The following is a 19,708-nucleotide window of genomic DNA, read 5'->3' on the forward strand; positions in this document are numbered from 1 at the left end:
GTTACATTATATTGACTTATTATCAAGTTTTTATAAAACCATATAGACTGCACAACGTCACATACCCTATTTCCAATCTGAATTTGTTTAGCTTCAACTTGCAGTCACTGTATCTTTTGTTACACTTTTATCTGCTAGATTGAAAAACCCATTATCAAATATTTGTTTTCTATATAGGTAATTTTAAACTGTGATCAACTCATCCCGTAACATTCTCTTTGTTAAGCCACATAGATCGAACTCCTTGAGTCTATCACTATAAAGCATGTTTTCTAATCCTTTACCACTCCCATGACTTTTCCCAACCATCTCCAATTTTTCAGCATATTTCTTGAATTGTGGACATCAGAACTGGACATAATATGCCAGTAGCACCAGTGCCAAATACAAATACTCTCTACTTGAGATTCCCCACTTTATGCATCCATGGTTTGCATTAGTCCTTTTGGTCACAACGTCACACTGGGAGTTCATGTTCAGCTGATTATCCACCACGACTCCCAAATCTTTTCAGAGTCACTGCTTCCCAGGATAGTGTCCCCCATCCTCTATATATGGGCTACAATCTCTGTTCCTAGATGTATGACTTTACATTTGACTGTGCTAAAGCACATATTGTTCTGAAATATGAGCCACAAAGGAGTGAAATGAGGTAAGTTTAGTATCACTATAGTGGAGCATTCTGTTGTGTACACATTATCTTGCTCTGGTCCTTTGGCTAACTCCAATTTTAACAGCTCCTGGGAAAGTAACTACTATTTTTCATTTGATCATTTGATAAACTGTTCTTCTCTTGTTCCCTTTTTATCTTGACTCTTCTTCTCCCCACCTTTCACTCTGACTTGCAATATTTCTGATGATGATATGGTCCCCCTGAGGATGATGTCACAATCACACCTCTCAACAATGAGCTCTTTATAAGACATAGGGACGATACAGGGGACCAAAGAAGTGAGGGAAAGAAGGAAGAGAAGAGAGGGGGACAGAAGAGCCTGGTCTAATGCATCTGCGATGAAGCAGGCTATGAGACTGTAATGTATAATGTAAGATTTGTTTTTATATGGAAAACAAAGTCAGAAAGCTAAAATTCATGGAGTGCCTGGATCTCAGACAAAGACAAAGCAGATTTGAGTGTTGGTTTAGGCTGGTATCAGCTGCTTTAGTATTTGACAATTTAGACACAACACAGAAGACCAGATGGTTTCCTAGGGAATAAGGTAAAAACATAATGCTGTATTAAGATAGGGTAGGGCTAACGTTTTTTATATATTTTTCTAAAAGCAAGTTATTTACTATTCAGGGCTCCAGCCAGCTGAAATTGGAATCAAGGGGAATAGGACTGGGTCCAGGAAGCAATGGTTTTGTAAGGATAGGGGACTAAAATTGATAATAAGGCACTAAAGAAAAGAGAGGAAAACATTTTAGAAGTCTGCAAAATTAAATAGCTTTTACTGAAACATGTTTCTATGGAGTCCTCGAATAAATAAGACATTTGAGAAGAAGATTAAATGCCAAGATTCACATACTGCAGCGACAGGTGCTGCTGTGACCTAAATCAAATGAGGGACAGAATCTGATAGACAACTGCTCTTGAACCTGTCTGAGTTAGACAAACTGTTCTTTTTTTCAATTGACGCAGCATTTATCTAGAAAATCTGCAGTCCAGGGCCCAATTCTCGTGTAAAACTAGAGCAACCATATACATTGACATCAGCTTAGCTACTTTGGATTTATATACTGGTCTAAGTGAGAGAGAAGATTAGCCCCAGATTCTAGTTCCATCTTTGGCTATGAATTCATTGTAAATTCACTGAAGGCCAAGCATCCCTGTGTAGTGAATGAAAATATTAATGCATGTACAGTATGCATATTAAAAGTGTAACATCTGGAAATACATGCATAGCTAGAAACTTGTGAACTGAAAGACGAGCTCTGGCTTAGAGGGGAAGAATGCTGGGAATTATCGATTATAAATTAAAGAATCTTTTAGTTTGAGTTGGCATTTTGCTCACCTTCCAGAAAAGTCTAGTGACCCAGGTTTGGATCCAAACTTTTGACATCTCTCTGTAAATGAATATGATTATTGCCATGTAGGAATCTGTGACTGAGTGTTCTTAACCTTGCTTGTGCCCTTAAAAATTGTAACAGTTTTACTGTCGGAACAAGAGATGGGCCAACCTCAGTATCTTTAATGTGAACCCCCTTTTAATGTTGTGTGTGGGGAGGATTCAGATTCAAATCCTGGGACACAAACCAATGTCACTACCATTCTTTTCACCTTCAACAATAAATCTTGGGAAACAGCAGCGTTACAATGCCAACTATGTGCTGATTTACAGTCTGGCAGTGGATTGTCTGTGGTCTAAGGGCCACGTTCGTATAGTCTCACTCAAACAGGTAGCAAAATAGCTTACTACTCATGCAATCTTATTGAAACAAATGGTACTACTTGTCCAATAAGGTATTACGAGTAAGGGCATCAGAATCTGACCCTAAGTTACTGGAGAATTTGTCCCATGGGGGTAGCCTGAAAAGTCCAGAACAACCAGGACAAGGGACTGTCAAAAAGAACAGAAAATAGTAGGTTGAAGAACCAGGATGCTGTACTGCTGTTAATGTAAATTTAGAGCTGCTTTGCAAGGACTTGGCTGTATCTGCAGTATTATATTTGCATCAAGACTATATTTTCTCTAAAGACTAGGAAGTGCAAATACTACAGAGCACATCATCATAATGGTATAATGGTTGGCCTGTGTTTAAAAAAATGAAAGTCACGGTCAGGTTATCCCAGGCCAAGCAGCATATGGCTAGACATGTTAAATATTTGAGCACATAACTCTATAATTCCCAAAGCTAGAATTCCAGAAATTACAGGGAAATAGATCAACAAGGAAGAGAGAGAGCACAGAGAGTAAGGAAGTGATAGAGGATAAGAGGTCATACAGAGACAATGAGGAGAGTAAACAATGGTGTGTAGCAAAAGATAGCAGAGAAGGAGAAAGGAGCAGTGAATTGAAATCATGGAAGGACAGAAGTTTTGCTGAACTATCCCTGTGGAAGCTATAGGATTGGAAGACTAGCAGGTCATGGACCCCAAGGCATAGAGGAGTTACATGATGTCCATTCACTCAAAGGACAGGCCAATAATGGATTAGATCAAGGGTCTTAAACTCCCGGCCCGCAGGCCATCTGCGGCCCGTGAGCCTCCCCAATGTGGCCAGCGGGACTCCAGCAGTTTGGGGGCCAGGTCTCTCACTTGGCCCCACCTGCCACTCCCGGGTGCTCCCCCCTCAGGGGCCCCAGCAGCACAGTGGAGCTGACCCCCTCCCCCCAGCCTCCAAACTCCCTCCCAGAGCCTGCACCCCCTCCCACTCTCCCCCAGCCCTCAAACTCCCTCCCAGAGCCTGCACCCGGTCCCCACCCCCAAATTTCCTCCCAGACTCCCTCTCCCTGTGCACCCCCTCCTGCCCCCAAACTCCATCCCAGAGCCTGCACCCCAGACCCCCTCCCCCACTCAAACTCCCTCCCAGAGCCCAACCTCTCACCCCTTCTGCACCCAAACTCCCTCCCAGAGCCTGCACCCCAATCTCCTATCCCAGACCTCCTCCCCCACCCAAACTGTGTCCCAGAGCCTTAGGCAGGTGGGGGGGTGGAGGTTTTTTGGGGGGGGCGGAGTTTTTGGGGGGCAGGTTCTGGGCGGCATGAGTGACATTGGCCCACTGGGAGGATTTGAGGACTGGCACTGGCCCTAAGGTAAATTGAGTTTGAGACCCCTGGATTAGATTCTAGATGCTGATACAGCAGAGTGCAGACCAAATCTAATCACCTCTATGTTAGTGCTGGAATTATCTACTGGTATGTCTCAAGGCCTGGGATGACTACTGTCTATTGGTAAAGCATTGGATAAGCGTAGGAAAGAAAACCAAAAGGACTAAGAGTTAACTTCAGAGAACAGTAGGATATTGTTAGGGCTTTTTCCTTGAATGTTACATTGAATGAATAAGCTTGTTAGCTGTTCCTTTGTGTGAACTGTGATTCATTTTGGTTTTTATCAAAGATATAACCAATGACATAGTTTTAATTTGGGAAGTGCAGGAGCTGGAAATAAACAAAGAGTTTGAGGGAGTCTGGAAGGCGGCACAGGGTCCAGTGACATCCAGCAATTAAGCTTTGGTGGTGAACTGTATGAGCACTAGCATCACAACTCCTTCGGGATTAACAAAGGTGAGGAAGGGATTAGTGGAAAGAGAAAGATGTGCTGCCAGAGATGATGAGTCTGATGGAGGGATTAGAATATGAAACCTTTTGGAGGAGGGCCTAAGGGAGAGATCAGGCAGGTGCTTTCCCAACATAACTGAAAAACTAAGAAAAAATTGAAATGATATTGAGTAGTTATTTGAAAGTGAACTTTGCACATGCCTGGATTTTGTCCTTGCAGAGGGAGCTGCACATATTAAATAGTAGCTTTATCTGGCCCTAGAATACCAAAGGTAATGTGGCCCTCTTCTTCCTCAAACCTAAAGTTGTCTCTCCTTTACAAAATGTCCGTATGTGTATCGTGTGCTACGGTGCCTCTAACCCATCTCTTCAGTTTAACGTCTTCCCCAACACTATTTTTCTCTTTTCTTTTCTCCTTCTTCTCTTTTGCTATGCACCATTGTTTACTCTGCTCATTGTCTCTGTATGGACTGTTATAGTGTATCTTCTCCTTACTTTCTGGACACTCTCTCTTCCTCATTGCTCTACTTCCCCTTTAATTTCTCCTTTGCATACTATCACAGCCAGCTCACCATAACAGACCTTAAGTATTTGGGATTCTCCCTAAAACCTCATTTAAATATGTTTACCATGGTTAGCAACCCCCTACTTTGAATGTATAAGTAATTCAGCATACAAGGCTTTCTCACACTTTCTCTCTGTTATATATTACAATAGTGGGTTAATGAGAGTGAATCACTATTAGGCTAAAACCTTCTACTTTATAATCTATTACAAATAAAGATGATAAATCATCTGATCGGGTGGGGTGGAATTGAAAGGAGTGTTGCCCAGTGGATAGAACACTGGAGTGGCACTCAAGACTGGGTTCTCTTCTCAGTTCTGCCAGTAGCCTGCTAAATGACTTTGGGCAAGTCACTTCATCTCTCTGAACCTCAGTTTTCTCTGTCTATAAAATGGGCATAAGAATACTGACATCCTTTGTAAAGTGCTTTGGAATCTATTGTTGAAAGGCCCTACATAAGAACTAGATATTATTAATTATTATTACTATTCCTAGCTATCAAAACTGTGGGCTAATTAAAAAGAATAATAGATATTATACGGGGGAAAATGATGAAAAATGACCTGATTTGACACTTGGACTGTTTTTGTATATACTCCCACAACTTCTCAACCACATTACAATTCTCCCATAGGGTGTCTACTCAGACAATGTGAATACTAATGATTACCTTTAAGGATGACTAGCTCAGCTGGCCTGCACTCTTGGAACCCATTCCCTCCTGGTGGTGTCACAGGAAGATTTATGCACGTTAGGATGCCATACCTTTCCCCCTAGAACATCAATGATGTAGTTCACTGGTGGTCCAAGGCCTTTGTGGTGGTCCACATAGAGTTGGCAGGTCAGGTGGTGATGCTGATTCTCTTCCTCATTACCAGCTGATAAACTGTATTACAAAAAGCCTACAATAAATTAATCTTTTTCCTGATATTACTTCTCCATGTAAGCAACTGCTGTCATTGCCACAGAGATGTTATTTGATCATGAATGGGAAAGAAAGTCTCTTGCATGATCATAAATGGGAGATCCATGAGGTCATCTACACTTTGTAAAAGTTTGAGAACCTCATTCCTAGAGGCCTTCTAAGACTTCTGAGATCTTCCTGTTCAAAATTCTTTCCCCTCTTCAGTCCCATTACGGTAAGCTTGTAAATAACACTCTGAAGTTATCTTGCTTTCTCTCCAAGGATCTTGGAGCACTTTGTAAACGCTAATGAATTAAGCCTCACCACACTTCTCTGAAGCAACTGTTAGTAATATCCCCATTCCACAGATGGGAAAATGGAGACACAGAGAAGTGTAGGTGCCTTGTTGAAAGTCACAGAGAAGTCTGTGGCAGTTGCAGGAATAGAACACAGATTGCTGACACTCTCTCCTGTGCTTTAACCACAAGACTCCTTCCCCTCAAAAAAATATCTTTGGAAGCTACATTCCTGAGGTCCTTGGTGATGCAAACAGTCTGTATTTGGTACACAGAGAAGAACGCTGCAAATTCTATCCTGTATTCCTCTGCTGACTGCCATTTCCTAGTTCCTTTTCCTCTCTCTGTCCCCATCTCCCTTTTCCTTTCCTCTGCTCCCATACGTGCAATCTCCTTTATGACCCTTCACTCCGCCTCTGCCTAATCCTGTTTGGCTCCCCCGGCAGCCTAGCAGCTTGTGTTTCTGCTGTGCCGCCCTCTGAGCACTGGCCCACTCCTTGTATGATTTGCATCTTCGTATCAGAGCGCTATGAAGATGCACTTAGCAGAGGTGATGAAGGAGCACACCCGTGGGTTGTGAGCAGCTCTCGCACTGAAGGGACGTGGAGACTCAGTGAAAAAAAGTGCCATAATAGCTAGGATAGATGCACGTGTCTAGCTGAGATCATCCTGGGAAAGGACCTGGCCATGGTTTTATTACTGAGTGCTACTCAGGTGAGAGAGATCAGTGTATCACAGAGCATGAATCTCCAAAGGACCCCCCCCCCCACTACCCCATTGAAGCAGTCAGAAACTGTGCAAAATACTTTTACTCTATGGCTAAATCACGCCACTTGCTGCAACTTCGGGTTTGAGCTCTGCCCTCCATGGTTATACAACACCCCTCCTCCCCATTCTCATATCTGCTCGGGAACAGACCGTTTACATGACACATTCCCGCCGCAAAAACACTCATTCAAACAACATGTCAAGCCAGCCCCCTACTCCAGGCGCTGGCGAGTTCAGGCTGATTTTTCACCTCCCACCCAGCTGTGTTGGGCTGAGCCCAGGCAGCCTCCTGATTGGCCGGCGGGATCACCTCAGCTCTCCGCCTCCTAGCGCTGAGTCACAATACAAGAGGCGGAGGCAAGCCTGGGAGCTGAGGGCCCCGCTAGGGGGACTCCAGACAGCGGCCTCGGCGAGCCATGGGCGTGTGAGACAAGCGCGAGTGACGTGACACGTGACGCTGCTCCGCCCCCCCAAAGGAAGCTCCTTGCTAGTTCTTGGTGGAGAAAGCGCCCAGTGTAGCCCACTTATAGGCTGGACCCTGCATTCCCCTCCGTGCACAGAAGTGCCTGATTCCCAGAAGAGCGCGGTGTGACTCCAGATTGTGTCTCTCTCGCTAACAGACGTTGGTCCAGTCAAAGATATTATCTCCCACCCTGTCTCTTGTGAATCCCCGGGCTAGTCCTGTGGGTGTAAAGCTAGCAGGATTGGGCCCTTAATCCGGTCATTTTGGCAGGGTCGCCATATGATGAGGAAGTGCATTTGCAGAAGGCGAACATTTCTCCTTTCAGAAACCCCTTTAAAGTATCCCCCAGGTTTCTGATATAGAGCTTGCCCCCCCCCCCCCCCTTTAATTAATGCCCTGGCCTTTTTGCTTGCTGGTAGCTTTTTTGGGGGGGTGCTGGTCCACTCAGGACTGTCAGATGAGGGTGAATTGTAATTTGGGCTTTTTCTCTCCTGTGCTCTTAATTTTTTGTGTGTCTGGCCAATGTATAAAATTAGGTCCTGCATTTGCCTCTCCCACCCCCCAGGTGTTGGCATAGAATGTAACTTTTATTATAAAATGTTTGGCCAAAGACCTCCCTGATATAATCCCACTGATGGGATTTCAGAGTAATGCCTGTAGACATCTGTTTAATTTCTAATGAACCCTATTGACTTCATCCCATTAAATTCTGTAGGACTTTTCCATCAGGGCAGGCAGCTTTGAAATGCACCCCACACACCAAGATCTGTCTGCACTGAATTATGAGATTTACAAAAAATGAGTGAACATTAAAACCCCAAGGAGGCAGAGTTTCCTTACCTAGTGCCTGATCCAAAACCCATTAAGTCAATGAGAAGAGTCACTGACTTTAGGGAGCTTCGGATCAGCCCCCAATGCCTTATCCGGTGGGATGCTGAGTCCCTCCTATGAGATGCTGGGCTGCTTTAATTCCTGCTGATGTCAGTGGTTGTTTGGGAGACCAGGTGAGTGAGGGAATATCTTTTATTGGACCAACTTCTGTCAGTCAGAGAGACAAGCTTTCGAGCCACACAGAGCTCTGTGTCTTTAATATCCTGGGACCCAGAGGGCTACAGCTACACTGCATACAGCAATGGGTGTCGGGGAGATTCAGAACCTTACAGGATCAGGCCCCAAGCGACTGACACTTGATAGGTCTGTTGCAGTGTAGGCTGAAGGCTGCAGTTCTGAGGCTCTCCCGATTCCCCTTTTGTCCCCCCACCTACCCATGTCTGTATCCTGTGAGTCCCTCCTCTAGGGCGGGCACCAGACAGCCAGTAAGGTCAATTGACAACTCTGCAGCAAGCTGTTTGCACACAAAGGCCAGTTCCAGGACAAGGCAGTGAGTAACTGAGCTTCCTCTTAGAGCGATAAGGTGGGTTGGATAATATCAGTTATTGGACTAACTTCTGTTGGTGAAAGAGACAAGCTTTGGCGCTTGCACAGTGCTTCTGCTTGATATTCTTCCCTACCTCCTTCTTTGCCCTAGAAGAGAATGAGGTGTGCGGTGGTGGTGTTTATGTGTGATGCGTTTTTGCCTTCCTGTGGTCCTGGGAGCTGTTGATGCTTTCTGTTGGGGGGTGAAGGGGCAGAGAATCGATTGATAAAAGGAGGAATTGGGGAATTTATAAAACAAAAGGAGGATTTGGAGGAGGGCCAATGTGAAAGAAAGAGCTGGGTTTTTAATTGCTTTGGGGTATCTGATCGGTATCCATTGAAATCCTGAGCTTTAAGCTGGCATCACCAGGCAGGCTTTTCATACTCCTCTGGCATGTGGTGCCATGACCTTGGGGGTCCCTTCTCTCACCTGCTTGGATTCAGATCTGTGCCTTGGAAGGTCTGAACTGCCTGGAGCACCAGCCTTTTCTCTTAATTCCGGGTCTGGTTTTAGTAACAATTTAAGTGAAAATAATAATTTTGGTGAATAAATGATATAGCTTACTTTCCTCTGGCTAAATTTTGTTTTCAGGGTCATCTGGGTATTTAATTTAAAATTGGCTTGCTGGAACCATCAATGCTAGGTTTTAGAAAGTGCCCCACGAGATTCCCAAAAGGCTAGGATGAGAAATCGTCTTTCCCTGCTTGTCTCAGTCAAAAATGAGAGGAAAGGAGAGAGCTGGTTTTCTCTCTTTAGTTGTTTATTCTCCGCAAAGTATACCCTACTCCCCTATAGGTAGCTGTGAACTGAGCAGGAAGCTAGGAGTTAGGAGATGTGGAGTCTGTTCCCAACTCTGCTACTGACTGTGTGACTTCGGGCAAGTCACTTCACCCCCTGTGCTTCACTTTTCCCATATGTATTTACCTGCCTTTCAGATCTACTGAAGAAACATGCTACATTAGTGTCACTAGACTACATCCCAGCTTTATCTGAGAGGGGAAGAGGAAAGGGGGATAACCAGGCCAGGCATAGATTTAAGGTTACAGTGAAAGCTGGGTAGAGGGTAGTGGAATTTTATGTGTAAAACTGAACTTTATTTTTGTTTTGTATTGTTTTCTTTCTGTAACAATTAGCAGTTGTTTTGAGTGATAGACCCTCTGTCTTCTAAGAAGAGGGATTTAAACTTTCATTATGTACTTTAATATAAGGTTTTAGATGAATGTCGTTATATTCACCCTCATATTTAGACTGTGCTTCAGTGAGAAGAATTTGTGTTGTGTTTTGAAGAAATGCTATATTTTGTGCGAATTATATTTTTATTACAAGACAAGAGTGTGCTTCACTACTGTGTAGTTGCCTGTCTAATAATACTTGGATAACCAAGATGATGTTTTCACCACCGGTATGTGATAAATCTTAACTATTATGCTTTGGAGTCGATTTTCTCTTTCCTATGTAAACTCATTGGCCTACCAACAAACCCCTTAACCTCCAGTTTGTTCTGTTTTTTGTTGTTGTTTGTTTGCTTGTTTTCACTACCATGGCAGAAAATATGTATCAGCAACTTTTAAATAGCTATAGATAAGGATTTGTCATTGTCAGCATTTCAATTATAAAGTCAGATGGAAATTTCTGCTTGCTTTAAAACTGGCATAAATTCCTGGAGTGAATTTAAAAATGAAAATCAAGTAAAAAAAATTATTTGACAATCTCAAGGGTAAGGCTGCGAAAAATAAGAGCAATGGAACACTAATGGATTTCTGATGCTCTTAGATCTCTAATAGTTTTGTTTTAAACTGAAATCTTCATGTTATTAGCCCAGGATGTGGACTATATGCCAATATCTGCTTTCTTGACTCATGTGAGTACCCCATTCACTTCAGTGTGACATTGGGTTATCAGGAAGATGAACAGGATTTGATCGTAGGCTCTTTTTCATACATCATATGTGTATGCCATGTAGGTATGTGTGTGTATATGCACACACAAAATGATGATCAGAAGAGCTCAAAATATAATAAGGGTTTGATTTGAAACTCTTGAAATCCAGAAAATATACAATCAAAGACTAAGAGACAAATCTTGCTTTGTATTATTATAAACCATACAACTTAATTGAAAGAAAGGGACACTAGGCCACAGAGAGGTCCCAGCTCAGAGTTGAGTATGCCTTGAATCACTGGACCACATTCTGCATTGACTTACCTACTTAAAACTCCTTGACTTCAGTGGAATGGCCTGCGGCAGCACCAGAATATAGCCTGCTGTATTTTCTCCAATTATTTTAAAAGTTTCTAAATCTCATTTACCAATTTGTACTTTGCTGTCTATCGGTTGCATTTATTTTGACCCCATCGGTAAAGTATTGAGTACCTCAGAATCTTTACTGTATTTATCCTCACAAGAGCCCTATGAGAAAGGGAAATATCCACATTGATCCTCATTTTACAGATAGGAAACTGAGGCACAGAGAGACTAAGTGCCTAAGGCCACTGTGGTAAAGGAGGCAGTTGAACCTGGGTCGCTTGACTCCCAGGCTAACATGCTAACCACTGACCATCCTTCCTGCCTTTGCAAATGAGGATTTATCACTAGCAAACTTCCGCTCTCCAGTCTGATTGAGCTCGCGTTTTTGGTTTAAAGTGCTTTTATAAACATCTAAACACAGTATTGTATTTTTATATAACATCAACATTTTCAAACTGAAGGACTTCCTGGGCTTTTGGAATGACAGATGTTGAAAGTGATGGTAACTCCATAAAAGCTAAAGGGCATTTTTTACAAGGACCTATTGCAGCCGTTCTCAAACTTCATTGCATCGTGACTCTTTTCTGACAACAAAAATTACCACATGACCCCAGGAGGAGGGACCGGAGACTGAGCCCTCCAGGGTGGCGGGGCCAAAGCTGAAGCCCAAGGGCTTCTGCCCTGGGCTGGTGGCCTGTAACCTTAGCCCTGGGTGGTGGGGGGCTTGGGCTTGGGCTTCAGACTTGCTGTGGTCCTTGGCCAACACCAGCCTTGGCAACCCCATTAAAATGGGGCTGCAACCCACTTTTGGGTCTTGACCCACAGTTTGTGTAAGATAAAGAAAAACAAGTATTTGAACAAAAACATTCTTGTTCGATATGTGTTTGTGTAACACCAACAGACCCTGGTTGTTTGCAGGTAGGCTTGACCCTGGGACTTCTGGAGATTAGTGTATGAGCCTCTACTCCATGAGCTAAAGGCCAATAGGTTGTTTGCTAAGCCTGTAGAGCAGACTCAATAATCTTTTTGTCTCTCGCTAAGTGGTCTCAGTGCCACTAGATGGGTCAGAACACCACACTCAGAAGGTGTGTGGGTTCAAACATGGAAATACAGAAGTGAACTGGGAACTTTATTTACTAGGGTTGAACTGCAGAATATTTCTGATATTTTAAAAATAATGATAGGGCCAAATACATTAACAGAGGGCAGGCTACTAGGCACCTGGTAGACAAACACAACAGAAATGTGTGGGTGTGGTAGGGGCATGTTTCAGCAACTAGGAAGCTGGTGGGCCTGATTTTTCTCCTAGGCTGCTGCCCCTGGACCATGCTGGGGAGGCCTTTGGTTTTGGCTACTAGGTATGTGATTAAAATATGATATAATTAAGCCATATCCCAGGCTTTCTTGTTGCTTTTCTTGCTTAATCTGATTTACAGAATAGTCTAAAGCAAACTTTTTATCTGTCATGCTGGCAATGAGATATGAATTTTTAAATGCCAGGCATACCATACTTGGAGCTTATAAGGTCATATCATCATGGCCTACATAGACTATTTCTGAATAGGTGAGTGAGTGATCCATGACTTCAAACAGGTGGAGTTTCCTCCTTATTCTTCACTTGGGTGGGTGGCAGCAGGATTTTTCCTCTTCTTCCTTATGGTGATACCAGGAAGTTTACTTCAGTCCCCGCCCCCTAGTGAGCATATCACTTGTCATCTATGGAAGCCAAAGCTGTTTGCTTAGGGGAACCTGTGTATCTGCACTGGTATTCAACCTACCCCAACTCTCCACAGCTTTTTTGCCACTGGTTTCTCTGTCATTTGCTGCCCTCCTCACCCAGGAATAGCCCTGTAGGAGTTTTTCACATCACAGAGGGTGAAAGCAGGTCAGTTAATACTGACACTATCAACATGATTGCTCTGCTGAAGACCCAGTTTATTGGCGGGAGACAGTGCTGTGGAGAGCAGATCTGTATCTAGCTGTGCACTGAGGACCCTGACTCCTGTGGAGCAATCACAGAGACCCTGTGTCAGAGAAAGGGGGAATGAGGGTGTGAAGGTGGCCCAGCATATTGGACAGCCCTATCCAGATCCACACCGCCTTTGTGTCCCCTCCACCACTATGGGCAGAGGGAACAATATGCCTCATGATGATCAAGAGTTTAAAAATTAACACACTTGGGAGGAGCTTCAAATACATGTGACCATCCACTTCTTAATCAAGCTCTCATCCCTCTCTTTCCTTATGAAAGAACCTTGGGGCATTTCTAAGATTGTATGCTTAACAGTTATGGTCCTATCACCATAATATATGAACATTTTCACAATCTTCAATGCACTGTATTTATTCTCATAACACCCCTATGAAAGAGGAAGTGCTATCACCCCCATTTTACAGATGGGGAAACTGAGACACAGAGAGACTAAATGACTTGGCAGCAGTCATGTAGGAAGCCTGTGGCAGATCAGGGTCTTAAATCCATAACTCCCAAGTCCTACGCTGGTGCCCTAACTATTGGACCATCCTTTCTTTCTTCAGGAAAGGTTGGTTCTAGGCTTCTGGTTTGGTTTTATCTTAGAGCTAAGCCCAAGGAATGAACTGTGAGTCTGGATATTGAAACTGCTCAACAGCTCAAGAGTGGGTGTTCACCACTGGGTACCTGGGTTGGACCTATCTCTAGTGCTCAACAAATATAAAGGACAAGATTTTCAAAAGTGACTTGTGATTTTGGGTGCCTCCGTTTTTGGATCCTCTACTTGAGATGCCTGAAAGACAGCCTGATAGTTAGAAAGTGTTAGCTTTTTCGAAGTGCCATGAGTTGATCACCCCAAAATCACTAGTTACTTCTGAAAATCTTGGACATAGGTTTTAGGTTTTGTATTTCAATGACAAAGAGTGGTACATCCAATTTTTGAAAATTACAGCAATGACTTTTCATGAGATACTTCAATCTAATAAATCAGTAGTTATTGTGGTTCATGTTCAGACATGTAGCATTAATCTCAATTTTGTAAATAGCCATCCAAAGAATTTTCATCTGAAGTATATTCTTCCCTTCAGCATGCTTTTAGCACAAGTCTTTCCAAAATGTACAATCTTATAAGGCTTTTTTCTTGGCAAAGAATAAGCCTTAGAAGAATGCCATAAAGTACTGTAAAAAGAGCTAGTGTTTAATAATGCAAACAGCATTGAACTCTTAGACCCCAGAAAAAAATCATTAATAATAGGATACCGGCAATTAGAACTCATTTTACAAGTTTTAAAATGATACATTGTGGGCAAAACTCTCCATCCATTTACACTAGTATGAATAATGACTAACTCATGGAGTCTGGAGGGGCTATAATGTGGTTTTAGGATGTAACAGTTACTCTTCCTGGTTTTACATCCTTGCAACTGAGACCAGTGGGCAGATCCTTAGCTGGAATTGTCACAGCTCCAGGACTTCAATGGAACTATGATGAACCAGCTGAGGATCTGTCCTCAGGTTTTGGCCACTTCCAGCATTGCACTGGTTTAGTGAAAAGTTCCTGCTTATTAAAGGGATAGTATACATTATTATTAACTGTTGTAATTTGTTATTTGTATAGTTATAGTGTCTAGGGACCCCATTCATGGGTGAGAGTTCCACTGTTCTAGGTGCTGTACAGATATACCAAAAAGACATCTCTGTAGATGTTTTTTATTGAGCTTTTGATTTGCCTTGCATTTTACCGTGCTGCAGATCATCTTCTAGCAGCCTGCCAGACAGCTTTAAGTGCAACATATTTCTGACCCAAGAACTTGTTAACGGCAACTGGAAGTGCAGAGGGGTTACAGGAATCTCCTGATTCTGCTTTGTATATTCTGGTTCATCAATATCATTGTGAAATGTATGTACAGATACTATGTAAGGAGTTATGTATATATACTGAAAATGTTATTGAAGTCTATTTCAAGGTATTAGTCACCAGAAAACAGGTTTTCTGTCAGACAAGAGATGTTTAGCCATCTATCTGTTTACGTGTAAATTGACTGTTGCCTCATTCACCATCGGTCCCTTATCACCAGTCTGAACTGAATGCAAATGAAGAATTGTTAAAAGGAATCTCAGAAATAAACTGACAGGAAGAGGAACACAGCAGGGGAAGAGAACCTTATCTTGAGGTGCATATAAAAGGTTTGCTTGAGTATATTTGGGGGTACAAGGGAGATGCCTGGGCATCCCTTAAGTAGGAAGTAAATGGACAGCAGACTTGCTTCATGAAAAAGTGGTCTCAACTAGAGTTAGCTGAAAACAGTGAGAAGAACTTTGGGTGAGATAAGCTTCTTTAGAGAGGCGGTTAACCTGTTAGCTAAGTTTAGTCTCTAGAAAGCATGTTATGATTTTGTTATTATATGTAACCATTTGTTCCTAATATTCTTATTCACTATTACTTGAATCTCTGTTTTTCGATAATAGCTATATTTATAGTGAACACAAGGATAAGTTTAAGTGCTTTGGTGTTAAGTAAATGACTGGTCCTGAGTTGACTCTTACAAGCAGGCCTGGTAATTCTGAGTGTTCAGTAGATAAGGGGCTGGACACTACAGGGAACGCCCACAGGGCTTGGTGTGTGCCTATCACCACCTGTACAGAGAGAGTGAGATCAGTGGAGGCCTGGAAGGTAGTGCTTGTGCTGCCAGAGGTTATTGGTTTCAGGGAGCTGATCCACAGCCAGCATAGACAAAACTACTTTGTGCTAAGTGCAGGTGGTGGTAAGAGCCTCAGAACCCTGGGTAGCCCTGGGGAGTGGCACAATGTTACCAAAGTTGTTATTGCATGGGATTTTCAGAAAGCACCAAGTGACTTAGGAGCACAAGTCCTATTGAAAGTTAATGGGACTTATATTCCTAAGTGATTTATGTGCTTTTGAAAATCCCATCCATTATTTGATAGCACCCAAAGGTGTGCTAGGCCCCCTTACAAAAGGAACAGAAGTCCTGCTCAAAAGACTTTACAATCTAAATTTTGATGTGACCTAATGAGTGAGGGTGAAGAACAGTAAGGTGGGGAATTGGGATGACAGGAAGGGTACAGGAACATGATTAAAAGCTAACTCAGTTAAAAGTATGTGGACGTTATGGTGGTGCCTTTTAAAGATTTTTTTATTTTATAGGTATATTTATATATAAAACAGAGAATAAAGGTGCAAGACAGTGAACTTAGTTATTGTGGGAGAAGTGAACTTTTAGAAGAGATTTAAATGAGTAGGTGGTGGTAGCTTACATAGATCAGCCTGAACAACAAGGAGTCTGGTGGCACCTTAAAGACTAACAGATTTATTTGGGCATAAGCTTTCGTGAGTAAAAACCTCACTTCTTCGGATGCATAGAGTGAAAGTTACAGATGCAGGCATTATATACTGACACATGGAGAGCAGGGAGTTACTTCACAAGTGGAGAACCAGTGTTGACAGGGCCAATTCAATCAGGGTGGATGTAGTCATAACAGATGAGGAGGTGTCAATTCCAGGAGAGGAAAAGCTGCTTCTGTAGTGAGCCAGCCACTCCCAGTCCCTATTCAAGCCCAGATTAATGGTGTTGAATTTGCAAATGAATTTTAGTTCTGCTGTTTCTCTTTGAAGTCTGTTTCTGAAGTTTTTTTTGTTCCATGATAGTGACTTTTAAATCTGTAATAGAATGACCAGGGAGATTGAAGTGTTCACTTACTGGCTTATGTATGTTACCATTCCTGATGTCCGATTTGTGTCCATTTATTCTTTTGCGGAGGGACTGTCTGGTTTGGCCAATGTACATGGCAGAGGGGCATTGCTGGCACATGATGGCATATATGACATTAGTGGATGTGCAGGTGAATGAGCCCATGATGGTGTGGCTGATGCGGTTGGGTCCTCTGATGCTGTTGCCAGAGTAGATATGGGGACAGAGTAGGCAACGAGGTTTGCTACAGGGATAGGTTCCTGGGTTGGTGTTTCTGTGGTGTGGTGTGGTGTGTAGTTGCTGGTGAGTATTTGCTTCAGGTTGGGGGGTTGTCTGTAAGCGAGGACTGGCCTGCCTCTCAAGGTCTGTGAGAGTGAGGGATCATTTTCCAGGATAGGTTGTAGATCGTGGATAATGCGCTGGAGAGGTAGGTTAGTAAAATCTTTAATATGACAGCTAATCATTTGTTTTTGACCTATTCATCTACCAGAAAAAGTGTCTTCACTGTGAGCCCAGTTTTGCAATGCAAAATGCTGAATGTGTTTTACAGTCAAAGTGAGATGAGGATGCTCAGCAGCTCTCAGAATTAGGCTCATGTATCTTCAGGCTGAAAATGATATCAGGTAGTGGGAAAAGTTGGCTAAGTGCTTTTATTTTCATTGTAGCTACATGTTGTTGTCCCAAGGTACAGATCTGCCTGTACATTCTAATTCAGTACAAAGAACAAAACAATAGCAATTGGGAAATTCTAACAGAAGCAGTGTAGATAGTCGGCATAATTTCTCTTTGATTTTTTTTTAATGAGCTTGGAGTGGAATAGCTTTATATTTTCCCAGTAGCAACAATATTTTCATATGGTATGGCATCCACTACCAAACAGAGAAATATTATGTCTTTGTACATTGTGTTCTTGTGGAGGTCAGAGGGCCACTAAATTCACTGTAAGGAACACTAAAGGTTGTAGCCCCTGAGCTGAAATATGTTTATTCTTGGAACTGCAGCCTGGATAGCAAATAAAAGACTTCTTGGAGCAACTGGAGTAAAACACGTTGCCAAGCCCACGTGCAGCCTCCTTGGGAATTGAGGAATGTTTCCTGGAATGCTGACATTCTCTGCAACTGACCCTGGACCCAGAATATAAACTCTCAGACCTCTGTAGGCACTGAACAATTTAAGCTTTGGTTGTATTGCTCTTTAAAAATTAAATGTGGTTGGGAATCTCAGTCAGAATTCTGAATTACTTCATGCTGTAAATAGCCTTGTGCCCCTTTCATGCCTTGAAAGTACAACCACTAAAGCATTTTTTAGAAGTTTGAAGCAATTCCAAAATTTTTCCATAGTTTTCATCAGCTCTATCAGATCCAGTTTGCCTGGACTTCATTTTGGAATGAATGAGGATGTATGAAAATACACATAAAGATGGAATAGGATTTCTTTATGGTCAGTGAATGTTGGACATTAAACAAATGAACAAAGCACCAGAGGCAAAGGCATTATTGAGATGTTAAAGTCATCTGAGCTGTAGCAGAGCGGTGCAAACTGCACCTTGACTCTCTGCACTCTCAAAGGGCTTCATTCTGAGGATAGGCAGTATTGCTGTGATTTCTGCTGGGTGAGAGTAACTTTAAAATCCTCTCATGGCTGCTTGGGAGTCCCACTGGAGTAAGTTGCTGAGGGGATGCACTGAATCAGCACATCCCCGATCCTCTTCCCTGGCTGGCATCATTGGGACTATGCTGGCCTCTCAAGTTCCCTCTCACGTGAGGAGAGTTTGTGGCTTCTTTGCAACCACTCACCTACTAGACAGACAGTCTGTTGTTGCAGGACTCTGCCAGGTCCTATGGCAGTATCAGGCATAGACTGGGGCGAATCAGGGACACTATGTGCTGGGCCCAAGTGTAACAATCTTTAAATTTGTTTGAGCTGAAAATAAAATCTGTTTCTTACTAGATCTTAGTTTAAAAAAAAATTGCCAAGTAGAAACAACGGTAATATTTCGAAAGCAGCAGTGTGTGCCCAGAACTCTAGCTGCACTAGGATACTGCTGCCTCTTAAACGTGCATTCAGCCAGATGCATGTGTAATTAAAGAGCCCATAGAGGGAGAGTGGTTTGACCCCCTTTCTTGATAGAAGATTTTACTCCTATGCACCAGTTAGTGAATATTTCTTATTAAAATTAGTTAATCAGGAACATATTTTCTAAATACAATATGTTCCCTGAATTTAGCAGAATAAATAATGAACAGGAGACATTTCATATTCATGAAGATTAGTGAGCTCCATGAATATGATTGTATACCTCTTTCAGCTAACTCAAAGCTCCATTGGTCATTCCAGCATCCATTGGCACACCATGTGGATTTGTGCTCCTCTCTGAAAATTCACACCATTAACCCATTACTTAATTACAAACATCCATATATTATTAATTATATTACATTATTGCTCAAGTTCCCCAAACTTCCCATTATAAGATCCTGTTTTCAGTTGCTTATAACTTTGCCAGACTTTAACCTTTTGAGACAAGCTTTTCCATGCTTGAAATCAGCCTCTGGGTGAAATCTGATGGAAAATTTCAGACGAACCACTTCAGCCATTTCCAAGAATGAAGTTAGTGAAAAATACACTGTTTTGGCCATGTTAAAAAACACTGACAACCTCTCCTTTGAAAAGCTGTAGTACCCCTGTTCTTTGGAACAGAGACTTGAAATTTGGCAGGGTGGTGATCTTTTTGTTAGGGATTTGCCTTTTGCTGTCCCTGTGAAATCCACCCAAATTTGACCAAGTTATAATCCTTTGAAAAATCTCAATTTGCACATGCTGTGTGAGGAGCTCTCTGATGACCTGACAATCAAAAAGGAATCATACAAAAAGTGGAGACACTGACAGATTGCTAAGGAGGAGTACAAAAAATAGCACAAGCATGCAGGGACACAATTAGAAAGGCGAAGGCACAAAATATGTTTTACCTAGCAAGGGCAATAAAGGACAATAAAAAGAGGTTCTATAAATATATTAGATGGAAGAGGAAGGAAAGTGTAGGTCTATTATTTAATGGGGAAAGAGAGCAAATAACATGATGCAGAGAAGGCTGAGATGTTAAATGCCCTTTTTGCTTCAGTCATGGCTAGAAAGGTTAATTGTGACC

At 42.4% G+C, this 19,708-nt stretch overlaps 1 protein-coding gene across 6 annotated transcripts in view; it reads left to right on the forward strand.

Annotated features, from left to right (window-relative positions):
• The window catches only part of LPIN1 (lipin 1), a 101,133-nt gene that overhangs the window by 31,354 nt on the left and 50,071 nt on the right, over positions 1 to 19,708 (forward strand). Inside the window, exon 1 of one of the 6 annotated variants that reach the window (XM_034766526.1) lies at positions 8,450 to 8,628. The exons of 3 other annotated variants lie outside the window; for them this stretch is intronic. The gene's annotated coding sequence lies outside the window, so the exon portion shown is untranslated. Of the gene's footprint in view, positions 1 to 8,449; positions 8,629 to 8,669; positions 8,754 to 19,708 lie in introns of those variants that run through there. 2 more of the 6 variants (XM_034766527.1, XM_034766528.1) reach the window with 2 other exon arrangements.

Source organism: Trachemys scripta, chromosome 3 (assembly GCF_013100865.1).
Source record: "Trachemys scripta elegans isolate TJP31775 chromosome 3, CAS_Tse_1.0, whole genome shotgun sequence".
In the NCBI taxonomy this organism is placed as follows: domain Eukaryota; kingdom Metazoa; phylum Chordata; order Testudines; family Emydidae; genus Trachemys; species Trachemys scripta.